Below are 26,393 nucleotides of genomic sequence, written 5' to 3'. Positions count from 1 at the left end.
TTTTTTTCTGCCACAGAACTATACCTGGCAGGGATCTGCTTTCACTGTGCCGTGTTTATGATTTGAGACTTGGAAAAGGAAGGGAGGATCCATATGTGACAGAAAGCTTGTCTTCCTTCTTTGCCTTCTCCAGAATAGTTGCATGTTCTTTTAGAGTAGCAACAAACAACTGTGGGTTTCATGGGGATGGGACAAATCATGTGACTATGAAACAAAAGAATGATAGGTCTTTCTTACCGTGTGAACAAATGTAAAGCGCTGTGACCTGGGGTCTTTGGAACAAAGTTACTGAGTGGCCTGTTTTAGTTTTAGTTTTTGTAGCATATAGACTACTTGGCTCTGTCCATGGTTGGCATGAATCACCGCCCAGTGACACCTTACTGCCTCTAGAGGTTTTTGTGCTGTTTTTAGGAGTCAGTACTCTGCTTATGTGCCTTTTGAGATGCTGAATCTTTAAAGAGTTTGAAATGGACTCTGTTTTTCTTAGCCAGTTTAAAAAGTCTAGTGCCTTGCTACTCTAAGTGTCATCACTTGACCAGCAGCAGTGGCACACCTGGGAACTTTCTAGAAATGCAAACCTCAGACTCAATCCCAGGCCCAATGATTCAGAATCATAATAGGATTCTCAGGTGATTCTGATGCACATTCAAATTTGAGAAGCACTGGTCTGTAAACTCTGTCCATGGTTTTTGGTATTGTCATTGTCGTCATTAAATGTGCAAAATGACCATAGGGAGCATGGTTAACTAAAAACAGACAAGCAGGCCACAACTCAAACATGGATACTTCTTCTGGTTATGTCACATCTTTCCCAGATGGTCTTATGTAAGAACATCCTACCGAGAACTTGAAAGAAAGGTCCTTCAACAGAAGGGCAGTGTGACAAGGGACCTCAAAGGTTCTGAACATGACTCTGCACTAGATAGATGTCCCCAGGAGCTTTGTTTTACAACACACAGATTTTTGATTCCCACCTTAAATCTCCTGTAGGGTCTTGGAATCTGGACTTTTCAGTAATTCCAGAAATTCTTGTGCAGCCATCCTGGCACCAGCTTACATAACAGCATTGGAAACAATAGTTTTGGCCCCACTTCTTTCATTTGATTCTGGAATTTTCACTTCCATACTTGTGACTCATTGTCACAGACCTCAGATTAAGCATTTCTACTATTAGGGCTATTACTAGAAATATAAATATAACTTGGATGTTCACGTGGCCTCCTGAACTCTTACTGCCCTGGCTAGGTCTGACATTCTTCTATTTTTATTTTCTTCTTTGTATTCTGTGTGGAATGGTGGGAAGAGCCCCAGACCAGGTCCTGGTTCCAACTGTATCATGATTTGAATTAATCTTGGTACTGAAGTATTATTTCTCAGACAAGGTCTGAAGACAAAAAATGTGCTAGTGATTGTGGGCAACCTGTTAAATATTTCTGGTTTCCTCAACTGTAGAATAACAGTTCCTTTTCCTAAAAATCCACTGTGGGATTCTAGGAAGACCGAGGTCCGTTTTCTCATCTTTCAACCATTTAATTGTCTCCTCAGTCCAGCACTGACATTACTGTGGCATGAAGAACCACATTGGCAAGCTGAAACAGGCCTTTACTGCCTCTGCCTCTGAGGAGACTCATGTATATTCATATTTACTTGGTAAGGATGACATTTAGAAAGCATTTTGATTAATTTTCCTGAAAATAAGAAACACTTTCATACCAGCTAGAGTCTTGGAGCCTACATTTGTTTTGGGATGTAGAAAAGCAAGACATATAATTTTTCAGTCCTGTCACTGAGAAATAGTTTTCTTTCAAGGGTTTTCAGCAGAATTTCTGTTTATTTAGAAGTTCCATGTAATTCCCTTAGCATTTGGGAAACATCACTGATTGTAATATGCGCTTTATTTTAGGAGTCAAAAAGTTAAAACTAAGAGAACCCCTGTGAGGTGAGAACATATCTTTTAAAGAAAGAGCTTAAATTATCAAGAAAGTTCATAGAGTCATATGGACTACACAGCTTGGCCTCAGCAATGCCAAGTGCAACCTAGAAAAGAATCTGGCTAGTGTCAGGTCTAAAATGAAAACTCAGCAGGAAGCCACAGCAGAATGAGAAGGAAGGTCAGGGTGGGGCGATCTGTTGCTAATGTGCCTTAGTTAAAGGAGACTGGGCTTGACAAACCACCAGGCACTACCCATTCCCATAGATCTCAGTCTTACTACTACACATGGTGTTCTCTTTCCCATTCCTTGAATCTCACACAGCTTATTGTTTGGGACCAGGAGCTTTGTCATTTCACAGATGAGGTCTGAAGAGCCAAAAAATGCTGATGCTCCACAGTGAGGTCAGGAAACACAGATACACTTGCCTAGCGCTGACAGTAGAATCTTCACAGAGAAAATATCTGTGGCTTACCACAGTGCTGTGTTTAAAAAGGCCAAGGGTAGATTTTCCAACACTATGTTTTTCAAATCTTTTAAAAAATTATTAAAATATTTTTTATGTTTTTCTAATAGATTTTTTTTTTAAATGTTGGAATGCCAATATGTACAACAAAGCTGCCCCAGGTGAACTAGGGAAAGGACTGCCTTTTTGGTCATCTCTTCACTTTCTCCTCAAATCTTTATCATCCATGTAGTTCTAGTGACAGAAATACAGTTTATAAACTCCTCTATTATACCATTTTTGGAAAATTTGCTTTTTCTCATTTGAAGTGTGAACCCTCACCGAAGTCTTTCAGCAGTCTTGGAAAAATTTTAATTATAATTCTTTGATCTCGTATCATCCTAGTGAAAGCATATTCCCATTTTTCATAACTCAGCTCAAATATTTTCCTGGGGGCATTCTTTGCTGATCCTACAAGGCTGATTAAATGCTTTGTCCTCTGTCCTCCAATAGTGCTTTCTAGGTGCCTGCCTGTATCCCCATGTAAGCCACTCAGCATGGGGAACAGCATGATTAGCTTTTCCATTCCCAGCTTCCTGTTTCTAGAGAGATGATTAAGGCTGTGCAATGAGAGTTTGTTTGCAGATCAGATTCTAGGCAGAAAATGCCTTTTACCAACCCAAAAAGGGATTTAGGCACTTCCTCTCATCTCCACAGAATAATAAATCTTATTTTGACTGAGACTCATCAGCCACTAAATGGGAAGTTGTGTGGAAAAGGCAGAAGGCTGCAGCATCAGAGAAGGCAGCTATAGGGGGGAAGAACTAAAACTTTCCAAAGGAGTCATTTGATAATTCAGTATTTAAAGATTATACTTTGGGAAAATTCATTAACAAAGGCAGAGGGTATTTTTTGTTGCTGTTTGTTTTTTTTGTTTTGTTTTGTTTTGTTTTGTTTTGTTTTAGTTTTTTGATGAGTAAGAAGAAACCCAAGGCAGGAAACAGGCATCCCTATATAGAGAATGGACAAAGAAGAGGCATGGAATGTATAGATGAGGACAATAGCCATTGCCTTAGCCATACGGGTTAGGCCTATCTCCCATCTTCTAGAGAGCTGGAACTGGAAAAAGGTTCTTGAACCCACCAGATGATTTTCTTTGGGAAATAATCATTTAAGCTTATGTGTGATGAACTGTATATACACAGAAACTTGACCTGTAAGAAGGGTGGTCACTCAAATTGAGGAGAGCTGACCAGGATGCTGACGTTCTCCTGACATGTCTATTGAGTTCTGTGTTTCCTGTGTATATCATCCCACCAAAAATCTTAACTGACTTTTGAATTCCTACTAGATTTCTGCCTCACTTTAGGAGCACATTTTGCACTGGGTAAATATGTGTTGAAAGAGTTTCATGAACAATTTTTTTTCCTAGTTTCCATTTAGAGCATGAGGAGGACTTGTTCACGTCACAGACCTGAGTCCCTGTGAAATGTGATATTGAGCACTTTAATGCTGGAAATCTAGCACTTCTCTTAGTTAGAAGTGCCTCTTAAATCTCTTCATGTTCTCTTCACCTGACTGACCAGCCTTAGCAGTTGCCTGGAGTGGGGAAAACTAGGCCATCAGTGCTTCTTGCTGCATGCTGTCTTCATGAGACTAACTTCTGCCAGTGCCCACTCTGTGCTGTACCATCATTGTTCACATTGCTGTAATTTACTGTCATCCTTGCTTCCCACTAGGCTGTGTGGTCCTGGACGGCAGGGATTAGGCTCCATTCATAGCTGTCTCTTCATACTTAGCACATATCTTGGCTCATGGAAAATGTTCAACAAATGTTTTTTGAAAAATGATTTGTCTGAAACAAATATGGTAAGAGAGTATTTTAAAAATATTAATTGGTGTGTTTTCGTTAGTGATATATCCTTTTACCCTGTGGCTCTTCCCTTTTCCTATTTAGCCAAGTGTTCCGTATTTGTTGCTTTCACTTATTTGGGAATGGTGTGACACACTGAGATAGGGAAAAAACAGCCAGAGTCACTATTTTGCCTTCTGAGTTTCAAGAAGCCTGTATCTGGAGGAGGAAGGGGAGAGACTTTGATTCATAAAAATTGATGGAGAAGAAAATTCTCACGAGAAATAGCCTGGTCCAGCCTCCCTCCTCCCCCCAACCGCCACACACACACTCTGAGGTATGAAAGGATTCTCTGGGCTGAGGAAAAGGAAAGAGATGAGAGTGTGGGGAGGTCAAAAGTCTATGGGAACAGGGACCGGGAGTCTGAAACTAGATGGATACTCTGGGCAGGAGCAGCATTAGGATTTAGATAGCACCTAGTTGGCCTTGAGTAACCTCCAGCCATGATCTCCACAAGGAGCTGTATTTTTTATACTTCCTGTCTATGCTGGGTGAGACCCTCCTTCAGTAGCAGCCAGTAGGTCAACATTGATATTCCAGGGGAAATTGCACCCCTCTGTGCATGAAGATCTGTGAGGATGCCATCCGAGTTACAAGCTCAGATTGAAAGCCAAATCCCTTCCAGTGGCCTGCAAGGTCCTTAATGCCGCACCCACATTACTTCTCAGAGCCTGTCTCCTCTAGCTTTCCCCTCACTCCCTGCACTGCAGACACGCTGGCCTCCTTGCTCTTCATTGAGTACCACAGGCATGCTGCCATCTTAAGGCCTTTGCACTGGCCTTTGTTCTTCTTACCTACAAGCCCCCCTGACCCCATTCTCCCCCACAAAAAAAAAAAAACCCAACAACTCATCTGTCTTTGCTCAAGTGTGACCATCCTCTTTAAAATTTCAACCCAAACCAAACCCATCCCTGGCACTCCGAATCCTTCCTACGCTGATCTACTTTATGTTTTTTCCATAGTATTTGCCACACTCTCAAATACTATATGCTTTAATCATTTATTAAGTCATTTTTAAACCATTTTTTTTTACCATTTTATTTACCATTTATCTCCCTTTGCTAGAATATAAACTCTATAGAGGCAGTCATCTCTGCTTTATTCACAGATGTACTCCAAACATCTAGAACCATGTTTCACATGCAGTAAATGCTCAATAAATATTTTTGGAATGCATGAATACTGTAAGAGACAACTACTTTTGAAAATCCAAGGCCTTTCTAAACCACCTGAGATAAAGTGTGGGGCTAAAATATACTCGGTGTGTGTGTGTGTGTGTGTGTGTGCGCTGTATGAGAGAACCGCCTCACTCCCCATACTTGTGTGGGACTGAAGAAGGCCAGATTGAGACCTGCCTTCTACATACCGCCCCCTCAGACTGACACAATAGTAAAATTGATCTCTGCTATACTAAGACTACTGATTTCATTAACAAAAACAGTAATAATAGAGTCAATACTACTTTTGTAAGTGCATTTGTTAGTTTGGTGTTTATAAATCAAAATGAATTTTTCTTTTAACTCACTATGATTAAAGGAGGTTCTATTCTTAGCCCAGCCCCCCTAAACTAATATAATTCTTAAATATATCTGATCCATGGTACTAGAAGCATTATTTCCCTTCCTCTTGTCTTGCTCTGCTTTTCTGTTGTCATTTAATGAATGGTCAGATGGAGACCAATTGGCTCAGAACACTCTTTTCATTTCTAGGTCTGTCTTTGGGGTGGCCATTTTCTGACTTCAATGCAGAAAGAATAGAGAGTCCATTTATGTGAAGAATACTAATGAAAATTATTCATTATTGAATATATCAGGCAGTGTGGCAAGGAAGGTATTAGAAGACTTAATGTGAAGATGAGAAAATGGAAATTTTAAGTAAGTTAGGTTCAGACATTCAGCAAGAGACTCAGCTGAAATTTGAACCTTGTTCTACACAATGCAAATCTTCTTTCTGCTCTGCCTGATGGAGTGATTGTTAATAATTCTTGAGGACCTTCACCTTTTCTAGCAAATGCTATATCAATGATCCCATTAAGTGCTCAAAAACCACTTCTGATGACTCATGAGTTTCATGAGGAAGGGCAACTAAATAATGTTTTCTACTCATGCCAAGGGCTGGGTCAATGGAATTGCTCTGACTCATCTCAGAGCCATGGCTCCTCTCTTGCAAAAGGCAATTTGTTGGAGAATTCCTCTGGGCGTCAGGCTACTGCTATGTCTCTCCTGTACTAAGAAAAGAAATATCTGATCTGATCAGATATTCTACGTCTGCCTCTGAAATAATCACAAAACCTCTGTTACTCACATCTGCAGAAACCTGAAATATATAAGTGATGTAGAGGTGGGCATATCCTTCTGGGATCAGGCATCCGTGTCACATTGGACACAAGCTTGTGTTTATGTTTGTTTTTAACTAGTCTTCCTCTTTAAACAGTTTCACACATTGCAAACCTTGAATTCATAAATTAGGCCACACATTGCACTGGTTATTGTGTTTTGGGGTTATTATCCTTTTTAGTCTAATTAAAATGATACTTTTCCCCTAGGAAGTATGTATATATAAATATGCCAAATCTTCTTACATTTAGAAAGTGTTCTTGGATCCTAGTTAAGAACCTTGCTCTAAGAGGCTCAAAGGCTAGGGTCCTTGAACTTGAAAGAACGCTTTATTCTCTCTTCTCTCACTGTCCTATCTCTATCCCAAAATATCTTGAAATAAAGGTGGCAGGAGTCTCTTTTGCAGAATGTAGCTCACAATCTTTATGCTTTAATTTAAAGTTAATGCTTCTCTAAACATTAACGAATGCCAACTATAATTTTATATATATAATGTGATGGTTCAGTGTGAGGTCGAAGGGATAGTAGATGGGGGGAGGGGGGTTCACAGTGTGAGGGATATAAATGATGAACGTCTAAGTATTACCTTGTCTTGTACACCTGAAACTAATAAATAAATAAATAAATAAATAAATAAATAAATAAAATAAAGTTAATGCTTCTGAGTATTTATTTCCTGGAGAAGTCAGTTGAGTTTAAAAATTATTGGTATTCTCAAATGATATTTTCCAGCTAGGCTTGAGGCTGCATCATTCTAATGGTCACTTTCCTACTTGCCGCTGCCACTGTGTACTCCATCACAGTGGTCTGGAAGCTCTCAGTGGCGCCATGTCCAATTGCTCCAGAGAGTTTGGCTTCATTCCTCAAGTCAGGGAGTGCTTACCTGTTGAAAATTCTATCATATGTATGGCACAAGGTGAATTAAACTTCCATGCTGCCAAACTTTTAAAAGGCAAGTCTCAGTCTTTTCTGGAATTGTGTGATTGACAGAGTCTCCTTAAAACATAGAGGGTATGTTTTTACTTTTATAAAATAAATTGGTGCAAAATTAATTTCATTTTGAAAATTCGTGAGATTTTCAGAACAGCTGTTTAGGTAGTTGGAGAAAACTGAGATATAAAACGTTTTTGGCTTTCAGGGTCAATACGAGCACTGTTATATGTGGGAAAATAACTGAAGCACCATTATGCAAAATCCCAGTGAAGTTGCTGCATCTAGACCATCAGGCTAATGTTTCAATCAATTAGATACTTGCATTAAATTAAACAGAGCTTTCCGTGTACCAGGGACCATTAGAAATCAGTGATTGTTTAACACTGTAATCGAATAGATTTCTCTTTGGTAAAAGAGTGTCAAGATCACACACTAATTCACCTGAAAATGTGTTTTTTTCTTCTTCTTTTTTTTTTTTAGAACAACTTTCTTTAGTCATAGTCTAAAATATTTTTCCTGAAGTTTTGAACAGAGTGACTGATATTCTGTTAAATTCATTCTTAAAAAAAAAAGAATAATTCTAACATGCATTGAGTGAGAAATTAAAATTTTGTAAAGCATTATTGCTTCAAGTGTTCTCTTTCCTGTTTTGTCCAAATGTATTCATCAGAATCTTGATCTATCCAGTCCAAGTAGCTGCTGATCGAACTTTCCCTTAGCATTTTGAAAAAAATAGAAAAGATTTGTGAATGACTACATCCTCAACAAGGACCAAAAGTTTTATGTTTTAATAAAGCATTTGCTTCAGTAGATTTTAAATTCATCAAGCACACATTGAGGTTCTGATATTAATTTCCAGTTTATTCCCATGCAAAAAATTAATTGAGAAGCTCACCCAGGTTAGCTCTGCCATAATCCAGGATGAATTTCTTCTGTTTCATAGTCCAGACTTTGCTGACCTTCTTTTACGCCATATCATTCTTATCATAGGCATTTGGGCAGAAATATTTCTTTTGTGTTTCATATTCTTTCTACTATTTACCAAAATTCTGTGTAATCTGCAAATGTTCAAAGTTCATATAAAGAATAATTTAAATGTATTGTTATCGAAGGCTATTTTCTTCCATGTTCTGTACAAATTCTATGTTCCTTATTCTGGAACAAATTCTATGTTCCTTATTGCCACTAATTCTTTGTTAATGTGGGATTGGCATCTCTCGCTTACTGCAAGGCCTTCCAGCGGGCCCTCTGTCTCATGCTGGCTCCTGGGTGCAGCCTTTCCACCCTTTGCCCTTCTGTGGGCACAGAGAGGAAGTGGTGAGAAAAAGACTGGGTTTTATTACTTCCCATGGGAGATCTTGCTGTTGATGAAAAAACTTTACTTATTAGAAACCTTAGCCTGATACCGATCCCATATATGTCTTCTGGAACTTTCAGTAGTCCCTATTCTGACCTTTCAGTCACACACATTGTCTGACACCCTTAGATCCCTATAGCATATTGTTGTACTTGTAAATAATGACTGTGACATATGACAAAAATGGTTCATGAAACATGAAAAAATAATGACATTTACTTTGCAATTATTATAAAAATAATGTTTATTGTTTAACATTTAGAAAATATAGACATATAAATGAGAAACTAAAAATAATATATTATTTTACCACTATAAAATATTTACTTTTATTTAGTATATTTTCCTATTTTTATGTGTACTTTGCAACAGTTTGATAATAATCTATGTATAGACTACATCATTTTTTCTAAATATGAAATGAATTGACACATTCAGTCCCTTCAATGAAAAACATTAGATGACACATCCATTCCACACCTTCCTGATGTTAGTGGTTGCTACCTATACTGGGATGTTACAATTTCACGATCATGCCCAATATCATATTCTTCTATAAAATACATGATGGGGAATTTATAAAATCCTTTTGCTATAGAGCTCTGCTGAATGTTAATCTATCTCAGAGTAAAACCCCATGCTATGTTTTCCTTAGGCAGGTGTGGAATTCTTGACGTTCATTCTTCATGCTTGGGTGGAGAGGCAAACACTGAGAAGTGATTATTCCCAAATATAGCAAAGAAAATTTCTATTTATTTATTTTTCTCTCTCACATAGCATATCTCTGACAAATTCCAGGACCCCTCTCCTCGGCCAGAGCATGACCAAGCAGGTTCTGGATTAATTATAGCTGTGGTAGTTTGTAGGTAGCTATGGCCAATGCTCTGACGACCATTGTGCATTGACCAGCATCTGCCTTAGCAGTGGGGTGAGGTCAGAGGTCACTCTCTTCTCTCCATACTCATTCACAAAAATTTTAATCATCATGGGACCCCTAAAACCTTGAGCTTGACCCAAAATGAATTTTTCTGGGATTCCTATGCAAGCTTCAGGCCTATCCTAATTATGTATGGCCATTGGAAAGATACAGGGGAGATCTGAGTGTATGGATTGTCAGGGAGTGAAGTCAGTTGAATTGCAGATCAACTTTCAGTATAACTGAAGGAACAATCTTATAGTTACAGAGGCCCAGAACATCAAGGAATTGGCTGACTTTAGTTCTTGGGAGGAAACTAGGAAAAAACACTCACAGTAGGTTCGCAACCACCCAGAGCAAGTGTAATTGGCATTGCTCAGATTATGCTTAGAGAAGTGTTCAGTTTTGATTTCAGCACTTGAAAAATGATGTGGAATAGGTCCAGAGAAGAAAAACTTGTTGACATTTTATGGCATTTAAAATTGTTACTTGCATTATTTCAGTTTTGTTTTTTTAAATATTCCCCCAAATGCAACTAAAAGAACGTGAATTTTTGTTCTGACACATTACAGTTTGAATATAGGCAATGTCTCCTTTAACTATGTGATTTTGGGAATTCAACAATGCTAATATGAAATATATTAAAATATTTATAGTTAACATAGATGATGTTATAAAAATATAACAATAAAAATGAATAATTTTAGTTGTTTTGCCACAGGAGGGCTGTGTTTCAGAATATCTGTCTAAAATACTATCAGAAATGAAAGTTGGGTTATTAAAAAATTTTCTGAGTTTCTGTTTTGTTTTATTATTATTATTTATAAAATAGGGATAATAATCCCTGATTAACAAGATTTCTATAAAGATTAGATGAGATAATCCATGTGAAAACAGCAAATAGAGCTCTGGTTTAGGAATGGTCTTACCCACTGCCTGCATTCTCGTGGCCCATTCACTTCTCAAGATAGCACAGCCTGGCCTCTGCTGAGTCCAGCTCTCATCAAAGCTCATCAAGAGCAGTTATTATCAACACTGATTTCAAGACCGCCTTTGTCTCTTTTCTCCATTCCCTCCTTGGAGATCCATCCACCATTGTTTGTGCAATGCTACTTGCTCTTAGTTTTTCTCATACTGTTCTGACTAGTCCTGCTCATTCTCTTCAAGCTCTTCTTTCTTTGCTCACTGCATAAAATGCCAGTGTCTCCTCAGGCATTTGTCCTTAGCTTCTTTTTTTGTTTTCTCTATGCAGTTTCCCTGGGTGATTTATTCACTTGATGCTTAAACTACTACTTTAGGCTGGTCATGCAAATCTCTGTTGCCAGCCAGATATTTCTTCTGAGTTACAAATTCATCAGTCAACTTCCTACTGGTCTCTTTCACTTAAATATATATAACATCTTCATGTATCCATTCCATATATATTGATTGGATGTCTGTGATGTGCTGGGTCCGGCCATTTCTCCAACCCCATGTCCACTCTACTCCACAGCTGGCTTTCTCCCTTACAGTTAAATGGCTACATGGAGTCCTCCAAATCCATCATACTCCCATATATCTCCACACGCAAGAAGAAGACACAGGAGACCATGTGGTCTTGGACAAGTAGAGAAAATTACTTGGGGTCCTGATTTCCTGGATCCTGATTCTAGTCCTCACAAGACAGAGCTGTCCTGATACTCTTGAGTTCTGTAACATAAATACCCCTGTTATTCTTCTGATGAATTTCCCTCTAAGGTTGGGCTAGTTTGAATGCATTTATTCTTTAAGATCACAGAGATTTGAACAAAAGGGGCCTTTGCATGGAGGGAACTGTTGGAAATGTTGCGGTTCCAATGAGTTAATCTGCTTTCTTAGTAGAACAGTCTCTGCAGAGTGGCAAGGCTGCAGAGGGTAACTTATTTTCTAAATATAACTTATTACTATTTCATTTTCCTTCTAACACCAACATTACCACAGAACACAGTATTTGCTTTTATTGTAAAGAATTTAGCAATGAAGATTTCCTGGAAGATAGGAAGGGAGCGTACGCTACTGTATTTCACTTGAATATCCTTATGAGATAGCCTCTTCTCCCAAGAGTCTCTTTTAAGGGGCCAGTTAACAAGTCTTACCTCTCTCCAGATATTTCCTGATCCTTCACATCTTCTTGTGTGCTCTTCCATCTTTCTGGGTCTGTCAATTTCTTTCCATTTTCTTAGGCAGAGTACTTGCACCCTTTCCAAGATGTGGAAAGATGGGTTATACTAACTGATAAGATTTTTTTCCAGATTTCCCTTTCCTACCCCCACGATTTATGAGTGACTTGGGCTTTCTCTCAGGCTAGACTTGGTATAGAATGAATACAAGAAGAAAAGGAAAATAGATTTTTGAGTTTCTAAGTAGACTTTTGAACAATACTTTCCATAAGTGGAAGGAAAATGTTTTTAAGCTGCAAAAGTCAAAGTTTATGTTATAAACAACGTATGTGGGAAGACCATAGGATGATTGCAAGAGTCAGATTCCTGCTTTAAATTTGTTGGAGTTATGGGCTGATAACAGAGGAGAGATGAAGAGGAGATGAAGAATAAACTGCTGATGAGTTCCCTGTGCCCTCTCTCTGCTTCCAGCTTTGAGCCAATTCTATGTAAATTTGGTGATTTGAGATCAGAGGGGAAGGTGCTTGATTTCTGGATGTGGCTCTGAAAAAACAAATAAGGCCCTAGATATTCCCTCCAAGGTATCAGCAGAATGAGGCGCTGCCTGGAATGTCTGGACACAGAGGGCTGGAGATATTCCCCCGTCTGCCAAGTGGCTGGAAAACATCTAACAGGACATAAAAGTACATGAGCAAGGCCTGGCAGAACTAAAGGGACTTTGCAGACCAGGGGAGATGGCGTGGATAGCAAGGAACGATGACCCAGACTACGGTCATCAGCCAGTGTGGACAGGGGCTGGTGACTGAGAACCGTGATTCTCCTGTGCCAGGAGATGACACAGGACACTTGGGGAGAAGGAAGAAAGGGAAGGAAGTGACTGGATAGGGAGATGCTGGGCTCCTGACGGTGGTCCTCTCAAGTAGCAGTTATAAGCTGGTTTTGCTTGTAGTTTTCCTTTAAGCCCAAATCATCCCTGAAATTGTGCTGAAATTTTCAGGTAGAGAAAATAAAGACAAAGGTTGTATGGGAATTGGGGGGGGGGTGTGCACAGGGGCCGTGTCTTTCTAAAATAATAGTCGTTATTGGAGGGGACTGAGCAGTGAGTGACCTGTAGGCAGATCAGGACAAGCAGTATGGAGATAAATGACTCGCTGAAGTGGAAAGGGAGTTGGAGAAAGTATGAACGGTGTTAAGGAAGGTGTGTGCATTATCTGAGGATTTCCACAAATATCTGGGAAAAGAGAATTCTTTATATAACAGGTTTGGTAAATTGAACTTCAAACTGCATGGCTGGTTCAAAAGTCATTGGAATTTGCATATTAAAGGAAAGATGACCTCCTGCTAACACTTAAAATGAGGCAATGAAATTAGGTTTTCCATAAGTCCCCTTTCGTCTCTTAGAACTCTATGGTTTTATAAATATCACTTTTGTTTTCAATCTGTACATAAACAACTGTGACAGATCAGGGTGTCATGAGGTTGTTATTTTTTGCCACAGGAATGCAGTGATTCCAAGTCTGGCTGCACAGCTCTATGCTGAGGGAGCTTAAAATGCTGATTGGCCAGGCCATACTCCCAGAGATTTTGATTCAATTGTCATGGGACATTGTTTTCAAAAGCTCCCCAGGTGACTCTAATGCATGAATTAAAGGCTCTGAACCACTGCAGTGATGACTTTAGCTCATTTTACATGAGTTTTTTTGAAAGTGCTTTTTATAGCATTTATATTCTTTTAAATGGGACTGAACAAGATTCCAAAATCATCAATAATCAAAGGAAGAGAAAGGAGGATGTAAGAGAAAGCTAAAATTGGTCTTACCTCTGTCATTCTAAGTCTGATCATTCAGTTTGTGAATGACCCAAGCTCTTTCTTTCCTGTCTCTTTCCTTTTGATGGTCTAACTTCAGAACATTTCATTGTCTTTAGCTCCTTTAAAAGATGATGGATGAAGAGTCTATTTTACTGCTTGATTGACTAAAAGTTTGGACAAAATTGGAAACTATTGACTTACACAAAATTGGGCACAGGTTATAAATTATATTAATTTGTACTCTGAACAAACATAGGGGTATGAAAATGATTTTCTTCCTGATCTTCCACATTTCCCAATTTAATTTAGAATTCGAGACAGAAAGTGGCAATTCTTAACCTTTTTAGAGTTAAAAACACCCAATAGAAATTTGTGTAATATCATTATCTGTCCTACAAATGCTGGCCTCAAAGTTAGCTTTGATTTAAATTAAATGATTCAAGAAGAATTCTCCTTGAGAGGTCGCTGAAAATTGTTGGCAAAATGGCTGAGATTTTGGCTGTTGTTCATGTCTGGTATTATCTTTCTCACTAGTATTTGGGCAGGAAGCTTGGGTCTGTTGTACACATTTCCTTCAAGGTACAGTTTTTTTTTTCTTCTACCTGACTAGTTTGGGTAGAAAAAGTTCTGATTTGTTTGAGTATTGTCATTGTGGGGAGGAGGATTCTGGAATGAAATGCAATTTTAATACTCCTTTATGGCAATTAACTGCCAACTAGGCTCAAGTCTTTGTTCTGAAGAAAATTAGAAAATATCTACCTTCCATTAGAAATAAAGAATAATGCAGCAACGTTCCTTAACACATTTTTCAATCGTTATTTCTGGTAGCTCATATGTTACTGTGCAAACCAGCAGAACTCCTTCACGGCTTTACAGGTGTAACCTTGAAAGCATAACCTTTGGATCAAAGTAAATGTTAATACACATTAATCTTATGAGTATCCAATTGTATAAACCAATTTTTTTCATCAGGCTCCAATGTAGAAAAATGGTAAGAGATTATAAAGCACTGGTTTGCAGGGAAGGCAATACGTATAGTCATTTTCCTTGACCCACTTAGGCTACTTTACGCCATAGATATATCTTTATTAGCTTTTTACTGGGAGAAGCTAGAATTAAATCCCCAGCAATGTTATCACATTCAATTTACACTTATTTATTTTACCTAATTTTAGCTTATAAAAGTTGGTATCATTATAAATGTAAACAAAATCTGAAGATAGTTTGTATGTTTTTCTCTTCTTTCTGGGCTTTACTTTCTGGTCTTAAGCAGATGTAATATTACGGGCTAGCAAAGCGAGTCAGGGCAAGAAAAGGTGCAGGAACACTATGAGAATGATAGTATAAATTTGTATAAGTCTTTTAGAAAGCAATATATATCGGTATCTTTGAATTGTTCAGATTATTTGATACAGTGATTTCACTTTTTTATTATTTAAGATCTTCATTAACAGGTGTTTGCAGTTTGTTGACTTTTCTGGAAGAAAATCAACTTGTAAGCTTTTATTACAATTTAAAAATCTCAATTTGACTATGTATGAAACAATTTAAAAACCTTTAAAAGTATATTGAGAAAAACCAGGATTTTTTTAAAAAAGAGGTTGTCATTATCAAAAAGAGATGTCTCGAGGTAAAAATAATAAACACCTCATGCTGCATAGACAATGCAGACAGGTCTAGTTATCTGGTCAATGGGCAAACAGCAAGCACTTAAGGTCTTTAGCTCCATTTTTTAATTCATTTCTTATTGCTGGAATTTCATATGCATTTCTTCTTGTTGGATGACTAAACCGGATAATGGTAGAGATGGTAAGCCCACAAGCACTCAGCCCGGCCCTGCTCATCCTGGAGAGCAGAGAAATTCTCAGCTGGTGGATCGGCTGTGATTTAGGGTTTTCTGGGCATCTGTGTGGGTAATTGAAGTTATTGTGATACCAATGTTGAGGGGGCTTCTGACCTTGTGTCTCTTTTATTTTCCTTATCTTCTTCATTGCCGTCCTCTCTAGGTTCTTTGGCGAGGGGGGGTCCCTGCGGAATTGTGGTCTACAAATATAGGCCTGATACACATTGTCTCACAGGTCTACCTGTTCTGCACCCTGGTTGTCAGCACCCTCCGTCACTTCTCCTTGCACAGGAGGGTTGGAATATTGGGGCCCACGCCCATAGGGTCTCCGTGTGTAGGAAGGGGGGAACAGTCACTTGGGCCTGGCCTTCGGGAACGCTCTCAGATCCCTCATGCTTCCTCCCCACCGACTCTCACTATTCTGGTAATTCTGCTGGTAAATGCATGGAGACCCTGCGACATGGGTAGTAGCATCTTTCGTGGTTACCGTCTGCTGCATATTTACTACCTAAACTGGAACTCCACCAGGGCCTGTGACATTTGTTGTTTCCATATCTTTTCTCCTTCAACAACATCAAACTCCACAGTCTCTCCATCTCCTGCACTGTGAAGGTACTTCCAGGTTTTGCTCTCTTTTATGGCAATCTGGTGTACAAATACATCTTCCTTGGTGTCATTCTTTTTGATGGAACCGTATCTGTTTCTTACATCAAACCATTTTACTATTCCCAAAGCCTTCGCTGCTATGACCTCTTGTCCCCACAGGCAGGCTCCACTGATGTGAGGCCACCTGGGCCACCACTCCCTGTGCGTCTGGCCGTGGTGCTGGGTTTGGTGTCAGCAGCGCTGAGCATGGGGGCTGCAGGCCGCTGCTGGGTCTGGGCCCCGCTGCTCCTAGTTGAGTGATGCGATGGGGACTGGCTAAGGCAGCAGCGGCTCCTCCCGGGTGTGATGGTAACTTGGCCATCAGCGGCGGTGTGACTTCTCAGTGCTTTCTGGGGTCCGCTCTCCACTCCTGCTACCCGTGGAACTCAGTGATTTCACTTTCATGAGTTTATATAAAATAAATCTCTCTAAGCAATAATTTTTAGAATGCTCCATGTGCCATGGTATTCATTTTAATGTTATTTACAATGTAAGAAAGTTAGAAGCAATCTCAATGTTTTAAATATAGGGGCAAGGCTAAGTAAACTCTAGCATACCCATTGGATGAAGTATTACATCACCATTTAAAAGAGAATATAGAAATACGGAAGAATATTTATGATGCTATATACAACAACAGAGTAAAAAAGTTGTATAACATGTACAGGCACAGTTCAGTTAAAAAAAGTAAAATAAAAATATATGCATAAAGCCTTGTTAGAAACACATTATGTTGGTTATGTCTCGATGGTGAGATCAGGAATCTTAAAATATTTTCCTAATTTTATATATTTTTCAAAATTTATTGGAAAAGATAAATTTAAAACATTAAATATAAATAATAAAATGATGGAATAACTGGTTTATGAGCTCTTGGCTTAACAGCTAACTGCCCAGGACTTGGGGAAGAAGGGAGTCATTCTTTCCTTGGTGGCTAAAGGACAGACACCGCCAGGATGAATGGTAGCCTGTTTTGCAAATATTAAAGCCTAGACATTTATTGGTTTCCCAGTCTTTTTAAGTCATTGTATTATTCAATTGTGATTTTAAAATTTGTCTTCACCAAAGAGACCTTTTGTTTAGAAGAAACGTCATATAGAAACAGAACAGATGAAGTGGAGCTACTCTGACTGAAGTGGGCGCAAGAGGGCTGGGCTCTGTTTACCCTACATCTTTCCCAGATCTCTTGCTGACTAGAGAGAGGGTGCGGGGGAACCCCTAAACTACTCACAGTATTTTGGAGGAACAATCATAAATATTATTTTTTGAGTGACTCTTAAGGCTAAACCTCTTCTATGTGTTCTCTCTATTACTTACAATGATATTATGACTTAGGCATTGTCAGGTCCATTTCACAGAAGGGGGACCTGAAACTTATGGACATAACATGAATTGCTGGAGGTCACATGGCTCAATGTCTAGAATTTGAGCCAGTTCCTCCTGGCTCAAAAAAAATGTTCCTCCTGGCTCACATTCAGCCTTCTGGCTGAATGTGACCTCCAGCAATTCTAGTGTGATTAAAAAGCATAGGTTTTGGACCACTATGTCATGTTGCTTTTCATCAGTTTATAGAACAAAACAGAAACTACTTTGTTTTCACAATACAATGTCCTCAGAAACAGCAGAAAGCAGAGAGGAATTTGACGACTGATTAAATGTGTCCGATTTTCTTCCTTGCTTGTCTTCCTGTAGCAATACTCATGAAATGAGGAAAAATGAAAATCTAGGCATGATGGAGACTGGGTATATGACTGATAATCTATCAGGCTTCCAGAAGTATTTCTACCCCTTGAAGCAGATCTAGGGTGAAGTAGTAGAAATCAGAAAGATGGCCGGGTGTTTTTGTGTTCTTGCCTCAAAGATATAGTGCCTTTGTAGGCTTGGAAGGAATTTACCCCTTCTTACAGGTTGTTTTTTCGTGGTGGCCAGGGCCATTCCATGCTTTTTTCTCCCTGCCTTCCTCTTCTATTCCTATATTTCTTTGGAGACTTTAGCCTAATAATGAAATATGGTTAATGGGGAAGCAGAAAATGTAGCAGTTGGGATGAAAGGCCAGCACCAGGCAGAGATGAAGGTTGAAAGCATTCTGGGGATTCTTGTTTATCTTACACTATTTGTGCAAGAAGAAGATGAAAGGCTGCCCCTGGGGTTCTACCAATAAGCAGATGACAGTGGGCACCAAGGAGAAGCTTCCGTCCTGTTTGCTGGCCAACATCAGGCCTTGCTTCCTACATGACCGCCCACCCCAAATAATCTAGTGTAAGTTAAAACAGTATCATTTATATTTTAAATCATTCAAAGATAAAAACAAACTAGGAAATTGTGGTTCATACGGCAAAAGACAAAATGAAAATGTAGTAAGAAATAAAGTCAGAAAACAAAATAAGCCCATACATACAATGAATATCATATTATTAATTTTAATAATTGATGTGAATAAGTTAAAACCCCCATAAAAATACAAAAACTCTCAAATTGGGTTGAAAGACAAAATCAAACTATACGTTGTAGAAATTGCAATGAAAGGTGCCCAGTAAGGTCAGAGGCTGCCACAAAGACCTTATTCACTGGGTTCTCAGATCTCAAATATGCAGGCTAAGAAACTCCTCAATGGGCTGTTTCCTGTATCCCAGTTCCAGCTAGAGGAATGTACCACATGTGAACAAAGCTCTTCCTACCAATTATTAATTTTGGACTCTCCTGTAGGTATAACCCACACCTGCTCTCCCTTCAATAACTAACATTTCCTGAAGGGCTCTTTCATGTATATTTGCACCATTTGATCCTCAAACAACCCCATGAAGTACATATGATAAATATGTCTATTTTACAGATGGGGAAACAAAGGAATGTTCATATGAGTTACCCAAAATCACACGATGAGCAGGTGTTGGGGCAGGTGGCCTAGTGATGACGAAATCAGAGCAGGGGAACTTAGTTAAATGGTTCCAATATTTAATGGCATTAAGATCTCAAAGCCTGTATTGTCCCTCGCCAAGGCATACATCCTGTAGTTGGTCTCACTGGGTCCTGCTTCCTGGACAAAGACTGGATATTATTGTCTATACTGTCACCCTTTCTTCCAATTCACTTCTGACTGATACATTCTTAAGATAAAGTAGTACCTTTGATCAGGTTTCAGGCACATCCTACAGGCCTGGGTGCATTTCTTCTTTTTAAGGTGACTTTGCTGTCTCTGCTCTGCATGTCGGTATTGATTTGTGGTGTAACTCTCAAAGGGCAATTCATTTCTCTCATTTCTGTCTGCTAATTGATGGGCCTACATTGACCTGGAGGAAGTCTCTAAGAATGCACCTGAGGATTCTGTCCTTGACCAAGTAGTGATGGAGTTTTTTATTTTTTATTAATTACTTCAGTGAGAATGTAGAGAGAATATTGATCAGATTTGTGGATGACATAACTTGGAAGCAAAATGTAATACATTGGCTACTATAACCAGAATCAAAAAATATCTTAGTAGACTGGTACAATGGAGCAGATTTATTTATTTGAGCATTTATTTAAAAAAATGTACCAGGTGCCTATTATATGCCAAGAAATGGGGGTGGGGGATTCAGTAGTAAATCAGACAGACAACAACCTTGATTTAGGGAGTTATGGGTAAAATTTAATAAAAATAAATATAAAGGACTTTAGTTAGGTCTAAGAAAAAACAAAGCAAAACAAACCCATGCCTCCAACAGCACAGGAGCAAAATGGTAGATCTGTGACTTAAAAGTAGTACCTGGAAAAAGATTTTTAGTTGACATTAAGCTTTATACAAATCAATAGTGGGAGATATATATAAATAAGCTAATATACTCTAGTTACATTAATAGAAATATAAATGTCTCAAGAAAGGAAATCTTATTGTCATTACAGCTCATGATGAGCAGATCATGCCGGAAGCATTGTTTTAACTTCCCAGTAGCACCCTTTTATGTTCACAAATTTAATGAGTTCCTGCAGACAGCAATAAAAATGGTGAAGGAAGGTTTAGCGCATACTTTTCAGGCCAGGGTGTAGATAGGAGTGACTACTTCTTACATAAAATATACTTGAATATATGAAAAGACAAATTATGCTATGTCCATCTTTTACAGAAATCCATATGTACAAAGCCTTAGAAATACTGGGCTTTACAAAACCACTTTCTTTAGATGTTACACAGTTTTTCAAATGAGTAAGGTTTAAGAACTAATAACTTCAAATTAATTATTTAGGGTGTGTTAGCCAACACAAAACTTTTGTAGACTTACTGTTATTTTCATTTCTAATAATAAATAATATTTTTAGATGCAGTTGTATTTTAGAAATGTGATCTGGCCAAGAGTATGCCTAAATTTGGCAGTACTGAATTGAATCATATTATGAATTCAATTGCAATAATATCAATAATAACTATTAGTGTTATTCAGGGCTAGGTAATGATGACATATTTATATGGTGCTTCTCACTTTCCAAAATTTATTATTTCGTCTGATCCTATAAGGGTTATTCCTCAAGATTTGTTTTTTATTATTATTATCCACACTGTACTCATGAGGAATGTAAGATTCAGGAAGGTCATACAACATTTTCAAGGTATGCTTAGAAATTTGCACAGGTGGAATTTAATTCTGAACTCCAAATTCCAAATTCCATGTTGATTCTACTTTGCCAGGCCACAAGAGAGTACATCTTGAAGGAGGAGGTTAGATTGCTGAGGCACCTGAGAGGAACATTACCAGTATCAGCTCTCACTGGGGAAAATGCTGCTCAAAGGGAGCAAGGGCATAGACTCTACACCATGGAGCACAGACATGCTAACCATGGTGGTGTTTGTAGCAATTGGAAGAATATGTTTTCACCACTAATGATAAGAAGGAAGCCTACATTCTTTTGTTCAGAATCTCATAAACTGTACTTTTAGGGAGAGTTTGAGATAACAGGTCTTGAAACTGAAAAACCCTGGGATAGGAACTGAATTACATTATTAAACTCTGCATGACTGGCCCAAATAATATAGGAGAAGGAGTATCTTTGATTGCTGAGTTTGGAAGGGGAAACTTAGAAAACTGTAAACCAGACCCTTCTTCTCTTTCTTTATTTTGGGAGCCTGTGTCCTGATCTGCTCCTCCAGACTATAGATGTGGGAACCATACATAGAGATTTACAGATGACTGTATCATACATGGTTTTAAAGAAGCAGGTATCACTCATGGAGTTTTATGGATGCAGGCACCATACATGGACACTACTGGTGACACCTATGCAATCCTGCCTCATTCTGAGGCTGTCCCTACATATGGAAGCCACCTCCTTCCATATCACCTGTACTAGTAATAAAGATAATATATTACCCCTTCTCCCATTTGCCTTACACTTTCATTTTATATCTCACTAGTGAAAAATTTAGGGAATGGAGGTGATATGTATTGAGGCCCCTCAAATTCTAACACTTAGGTTAGATTTGGGGTGGGTCTGCAAGCTTTGCTCTCTTTTATGACTGTAGGTCTTAATCATAGTTTGCAATTATTTAATGCAATGCTATATTCAAGTGTTGAAGAGCATGGACTCTGGAGCCAGACTTCATATTTCTAATTATCTGTAAAATGGGAATAGGAATGATAGTTCCTGCCTCATAGCATTCGAATGTGTAACTTAATGTATGTAAAGCACTTAAAACAACATCTGGAACATAGTAAGCACCCAACAAATGTTAACAGTCATTTGATAAATCCATACCAGTGTCAGGTGATGGTCTGGGTGGAAGTAACATGTTGTGATTAAGGCATTTTTCATTCTTGAGAAAACATCCCAAATTAACAATATTAGACAGCTTGTTATTTAATGCTGTGGTTGGTGCAAATCATATTTCAAATCAATTTTATTCACATATTTCATGTTTTTCCAATTTTTTTGCTTCCAAATCAAGTATTGTTTTCAAATACTAACTTTATACATGCACATATGCAAAATACATGCAAAATACTTCTATCTACATCTCATCTGTACTAGAAGGGAAATTTACATTTATCTGTGGATACAGCTTTTTATGGTGTTGCAAGGGTAAAACAACAAGTTAAGGAGCTGTTTATATGCTGTTCAAGGAGATTGATGGACATTCAAGATTTTGTGAAAAAAGTGTTCATATTGTTATTCAGTTCCAAAATCATAATGGAATGAAAAACTGTATAGTTTAACAGAATTCAGGAAGATATTTTTTTGCTTTATAAGATATGACAGAAAGGACACAAATGCCCTCTGTCAAATGTTTGAAATTATTTAAAATGAGAGAAACTAAGCAGTTAAATATGCTTCACAAGGGCACACAGGACTTCAGTGGTGGAATATGAGATGACAAATTTTAGTGGGCGACTAGACCAGTCACTCTGACTCCAGAGAAAGGAAGAAGTGTTCTTTAACAAGTTATCACTCAGACCCTTTTCCAGAGTGGTTAATGACTATAATTGATATCAAAACTAAACAGTCACTATGGAAACCCTGAACTCTTCATCTTTTCCTAGCTCACAAAACAAATTGAGGGGTGGACAAATGTTTTAATGAGCCAAACAGTGAAACCAATTTTTAGGCCTTACCCTTGATCTTGTCTAACTATTTGAAATTTATTGTTTAAAGTGGAAACCATCATACAGTCTAGATAAATCTACAGGCAGCTCAAGTAATCAACTTACCCATTCCTTATTTTCTTTTTTAAATTAAATTTATTGGGGTGACAATGGTTAGTAAAATTACATAGGTTTCAAGTGTACAATTCCATAATACATCATCTATACTATAAATCCCATTGTGTGTTCATTACCCAGAGTCAGTTCTCCTTCCATCACCCTCTTCTACCCTCCCCCTTCCCTCCTTCGCCTCTGGTAAACACTAAACTGTTTGTGTCTATTAGTTTTTGTTTCCTAATTTGTTTGTCTTGTTCCTTTGTTGCTCTCAGTTTTATATCCCACATACGAGTGAAATCATATGGCTCTTGACTTTTTCTGACTAATTTTGCTTAGCATAATAATCTCAAGGTCCGTCCATGTTGTCACAAATGGTAGTATTTCATCTTTCCTTTTGGCAGAGTAGTATTCTATTGTGTATATATACCACATCTTATTATTTTATTTTTTAGTCTTTTGTTAAAATATTAGTTTTAGGTGTACAAAGCAATGTAATAGTTAGATCTTTACACCCCTCACAAAGTGATAAACCCCCCAGCCTACTACCCCTCTAATGTCTTATATAGCTGTTACAATACCAATGACTATATTCTCTATGCTGTACTCTACATCCCATGACCATATATATATATATATATATATATATATATATATATATATATATATATATATAAATTATAGTTGACATTCAATATTATTGTACTTCAGCTTCAGGTATATACTGCATTGGTCAGGCATCTACACAGTCTATGAAGTGATCCCCCTGATAAGCCCAGTTCCCATCTGGCACCTTACATTATCTTTACATTATTTATTATATTCCCCATACTGTATTTCATATTCCCATGACTGTTGTGACTAATTTACACTTTCTAATCCCTTCACTTTCTCTCCCATCTCTACCCCCCTTCCATCTAGCAACCATCATTTTCCCCCCCTATGTCTCAGAGTGTATTTCTGTTTTGTGTGCTTGTTTGTTCTGTTCTTTAGATTCCACATATAAGTGAGATCATATGGTATTTGCCTTACTCAGTTTGACTTATTTCACTCAGCATAGTATTCTCTAGGTCCATCCATGTTGCTGTAAATGGTAAGATTTCATTCTTTTTTTTTTAAGTTTTTTTTTTTTTAATTGGGGAAGGGGAACAGGACTTTATTGGGGAACAGTGTGTACTTCCAGGACCCTTCTCCAAGTCAAGTTGTTGTCCTTTCAATCTTAGTTGTGGAGGGCGCAGCTCAGCTCCAGGTCCAGTTGCCAGTTGCTAGTTGCAGGGGGCGCAGCCCACCATCCCTTGCGGGATTCAAGGAATTGAACTGGCAACCCTGTGGTTGAGAGCCCAGTGGCCCATGTGGGAAACGAACCGGCAGCCTTCAGAGCTAGGAGCATGGAGCTCCAACTGCCTGAGCCACCGGGCCTGCCCAGATTTCATTCTTTTTTATGGCTGAGTAATACTCCATTGTGTAAATGTACCACATCTTCTTTATCTGATCATATCGAGGGATACTTTGGTTGTTTCCATGTCTTGGCCACTATAAATAATGCTGCAGTGATCATCAGAACATATACGTCTTTATGAATAAGTGTTTTCAGATTTTTTTGGTAAATACCCAGGAAAGGGATTGCTGGGTCATATGATAATTCTATTCATAATTTTTTGAGGAAACTCCATATGGTTTTCCATAGCGGCTGTACCAATTTACATTCCCACCAACAGTGTATAAGGATTCCTTTTTCTCCACAGCCTCTCCAACACTTGTTATTATTTGTCTTGTTGATGATAGCCATTTTAACAGATATGAGGTGATATCTCATTGTGGTTTTGATTTGCATTTCCCTAATAGCTAGTGAAGTTCAACATTTTTTTATATATCTATTGGTCATTTGTATATCTTTTTGGAAAAAGTTTCTGTTCATGTCCTTTGTCCATTTTTTAATTGTACTGTTTGTCTTTTTGTTGTTGAGTTGTATGAGTTCCTTATATATTTTGGATATTAGTCCCTTATTGAAGCATTGTTTGCAAATATCTTCTCCCATGCAAAGGAAACACCAGGCACATTGGAGGCTGGGGTTGCAGTGATGGACTCAAGGGTGTTAAGGGAGGGTCTGTATACTGAATGGTGAGATTTCCAGTCTCTGTTCTTTGCTTTGCTCCCAGGTCACTTGTTGCCAAGCATTAACCTGAAGACTAGATAAGGCTAGAGAACTTTCTTGGCCCTAGAAGGATACTGATATTTAGAGATTATTCAATTGAAATATGGTTTGGTGCCCTTTATTCTACAGGTGTTCCAAAGCCCTGCCTTTGTAACTAGAGTTTCCAATCTACTTTTCCATGCCTTAGTTAGAAAGAAGACCTGACAGACCAAAATCATCCAACATTTTGTGTATGCTTCCCACATGAAAGGCAGAGATAACTAACTAACTAAACAGAGGTCACCATGAAAGGGCTGGGAATTAGTGTGGCACTGAATTTACCAATGGCAACTTTGGTTGCTAGAAGACAATAGAGCAATGCTCTACCAAGGCATCCTGAGAAAATAATCTTCCTAACATTTAAGATTGATCATGACATAGTGGTTTAAAATGTTTCGATTATTTTCTATTACAAGAGATCAGGGTCTACGATCCTCGCCATGGTGTATCAGATCATTCACAATCTGAATACAGGTATCTTTCCCATGTTCCTCATTACTTGCTAAGAACACAAAAAACAGGTTATAGATATTTGTGTAATATTTCTCTGAATATCTTGTTTATGTCCATATCTTTAACTTCAAGCCTGAGAGAGAGACACAGAATGTTACAGACCTTTTCTCATTACCAACGCCCAATTCAAATTCACCTCTCTCTTGAAGTCTTCAAGTTCAGTAATGTCACTTCTACAGTAGGAGAACAAGGATATAACAATAAGATCAGTTCAATGAAAATAATTTGTGCTCTCTCCCCATCCAAATTAGCCACAATTAATCAGTCTGCCATGCTCCCACAATGTAAAAATAAAATAAGGCAACATCTACTATCTAATATCATTGCATTACAATATAATAATTTGAACATGATCTTTATCTCCCCCATACAATTTTGAGCTCTTTGAGAGCATGGCCCATGTTTAATTAGTCTTTGTATCCCAGTGCCAAGCACATGCCGGATAAATAGTTAATCAGTAAACATTCTTTAAACTGAAATGAACTAGTACACATTCTAAAGTAAAAATCCAAAACAAAACAGCCACAGTAGGGCTTATAGGGCATGTCTGAAATCTTTCCCAACATGACTACTAGTAGTTGCTTGGTAGATGGATATGGAGATTCTCTGGTCTGTGAACTCTACATTTCCCTTATCCATTAGCCAAGTCTAATTGGGATGGGGTGAAGGAATACATATCCCTTCTAATAGATGTAAGCTTATTGTTTGTGTTCAATATAGGGTTCTAGAGATGTGATCATATACTTCCCCGTGTT

At 38.2% G+C, this 26,393-nt stretch overlaps 1 pseudogene across 1 annotated transcript; it reads right to left on the bottom strand.

Moving 5' to 3' along the window:
• Positions 1-15,466: 15,466 nt before the first annotated feature.
• Positions 15,467-18,201, bottom strand: LOC308494309 (Y-box-binding protein 1-like; annotated as a pseudogene). Its single transcript has 2 exons — positions 18,162-18,201; positions 15,467-16,639 (listed from the first exon to the last, which is right to left on the bottom strand). The product of its transcript is annotated as a Y-box-binding protein 1-like (transcript).
• Between the last annotated feature and the right edge of the window lie 8,192 nt (positions 18,202-26,393).

Source organism: Rhinolophus hipposideros (genome assembly GCF_964194185.1).
Source record: "Rhinolophus hipposideros genome assembly, chromosome: 3".
NCBI lineage: Eukaryota > Metazoa > Chordata > Mammalia > Chiroptera > Rhinolophidae > Rhinolophus > Rhinolophus hipposideros.
The sequence above is the reverse complement of the archived record's forward strand: the minus strand, read 5'-3'. Positions and strand labels throughout refer to the sequence as shown.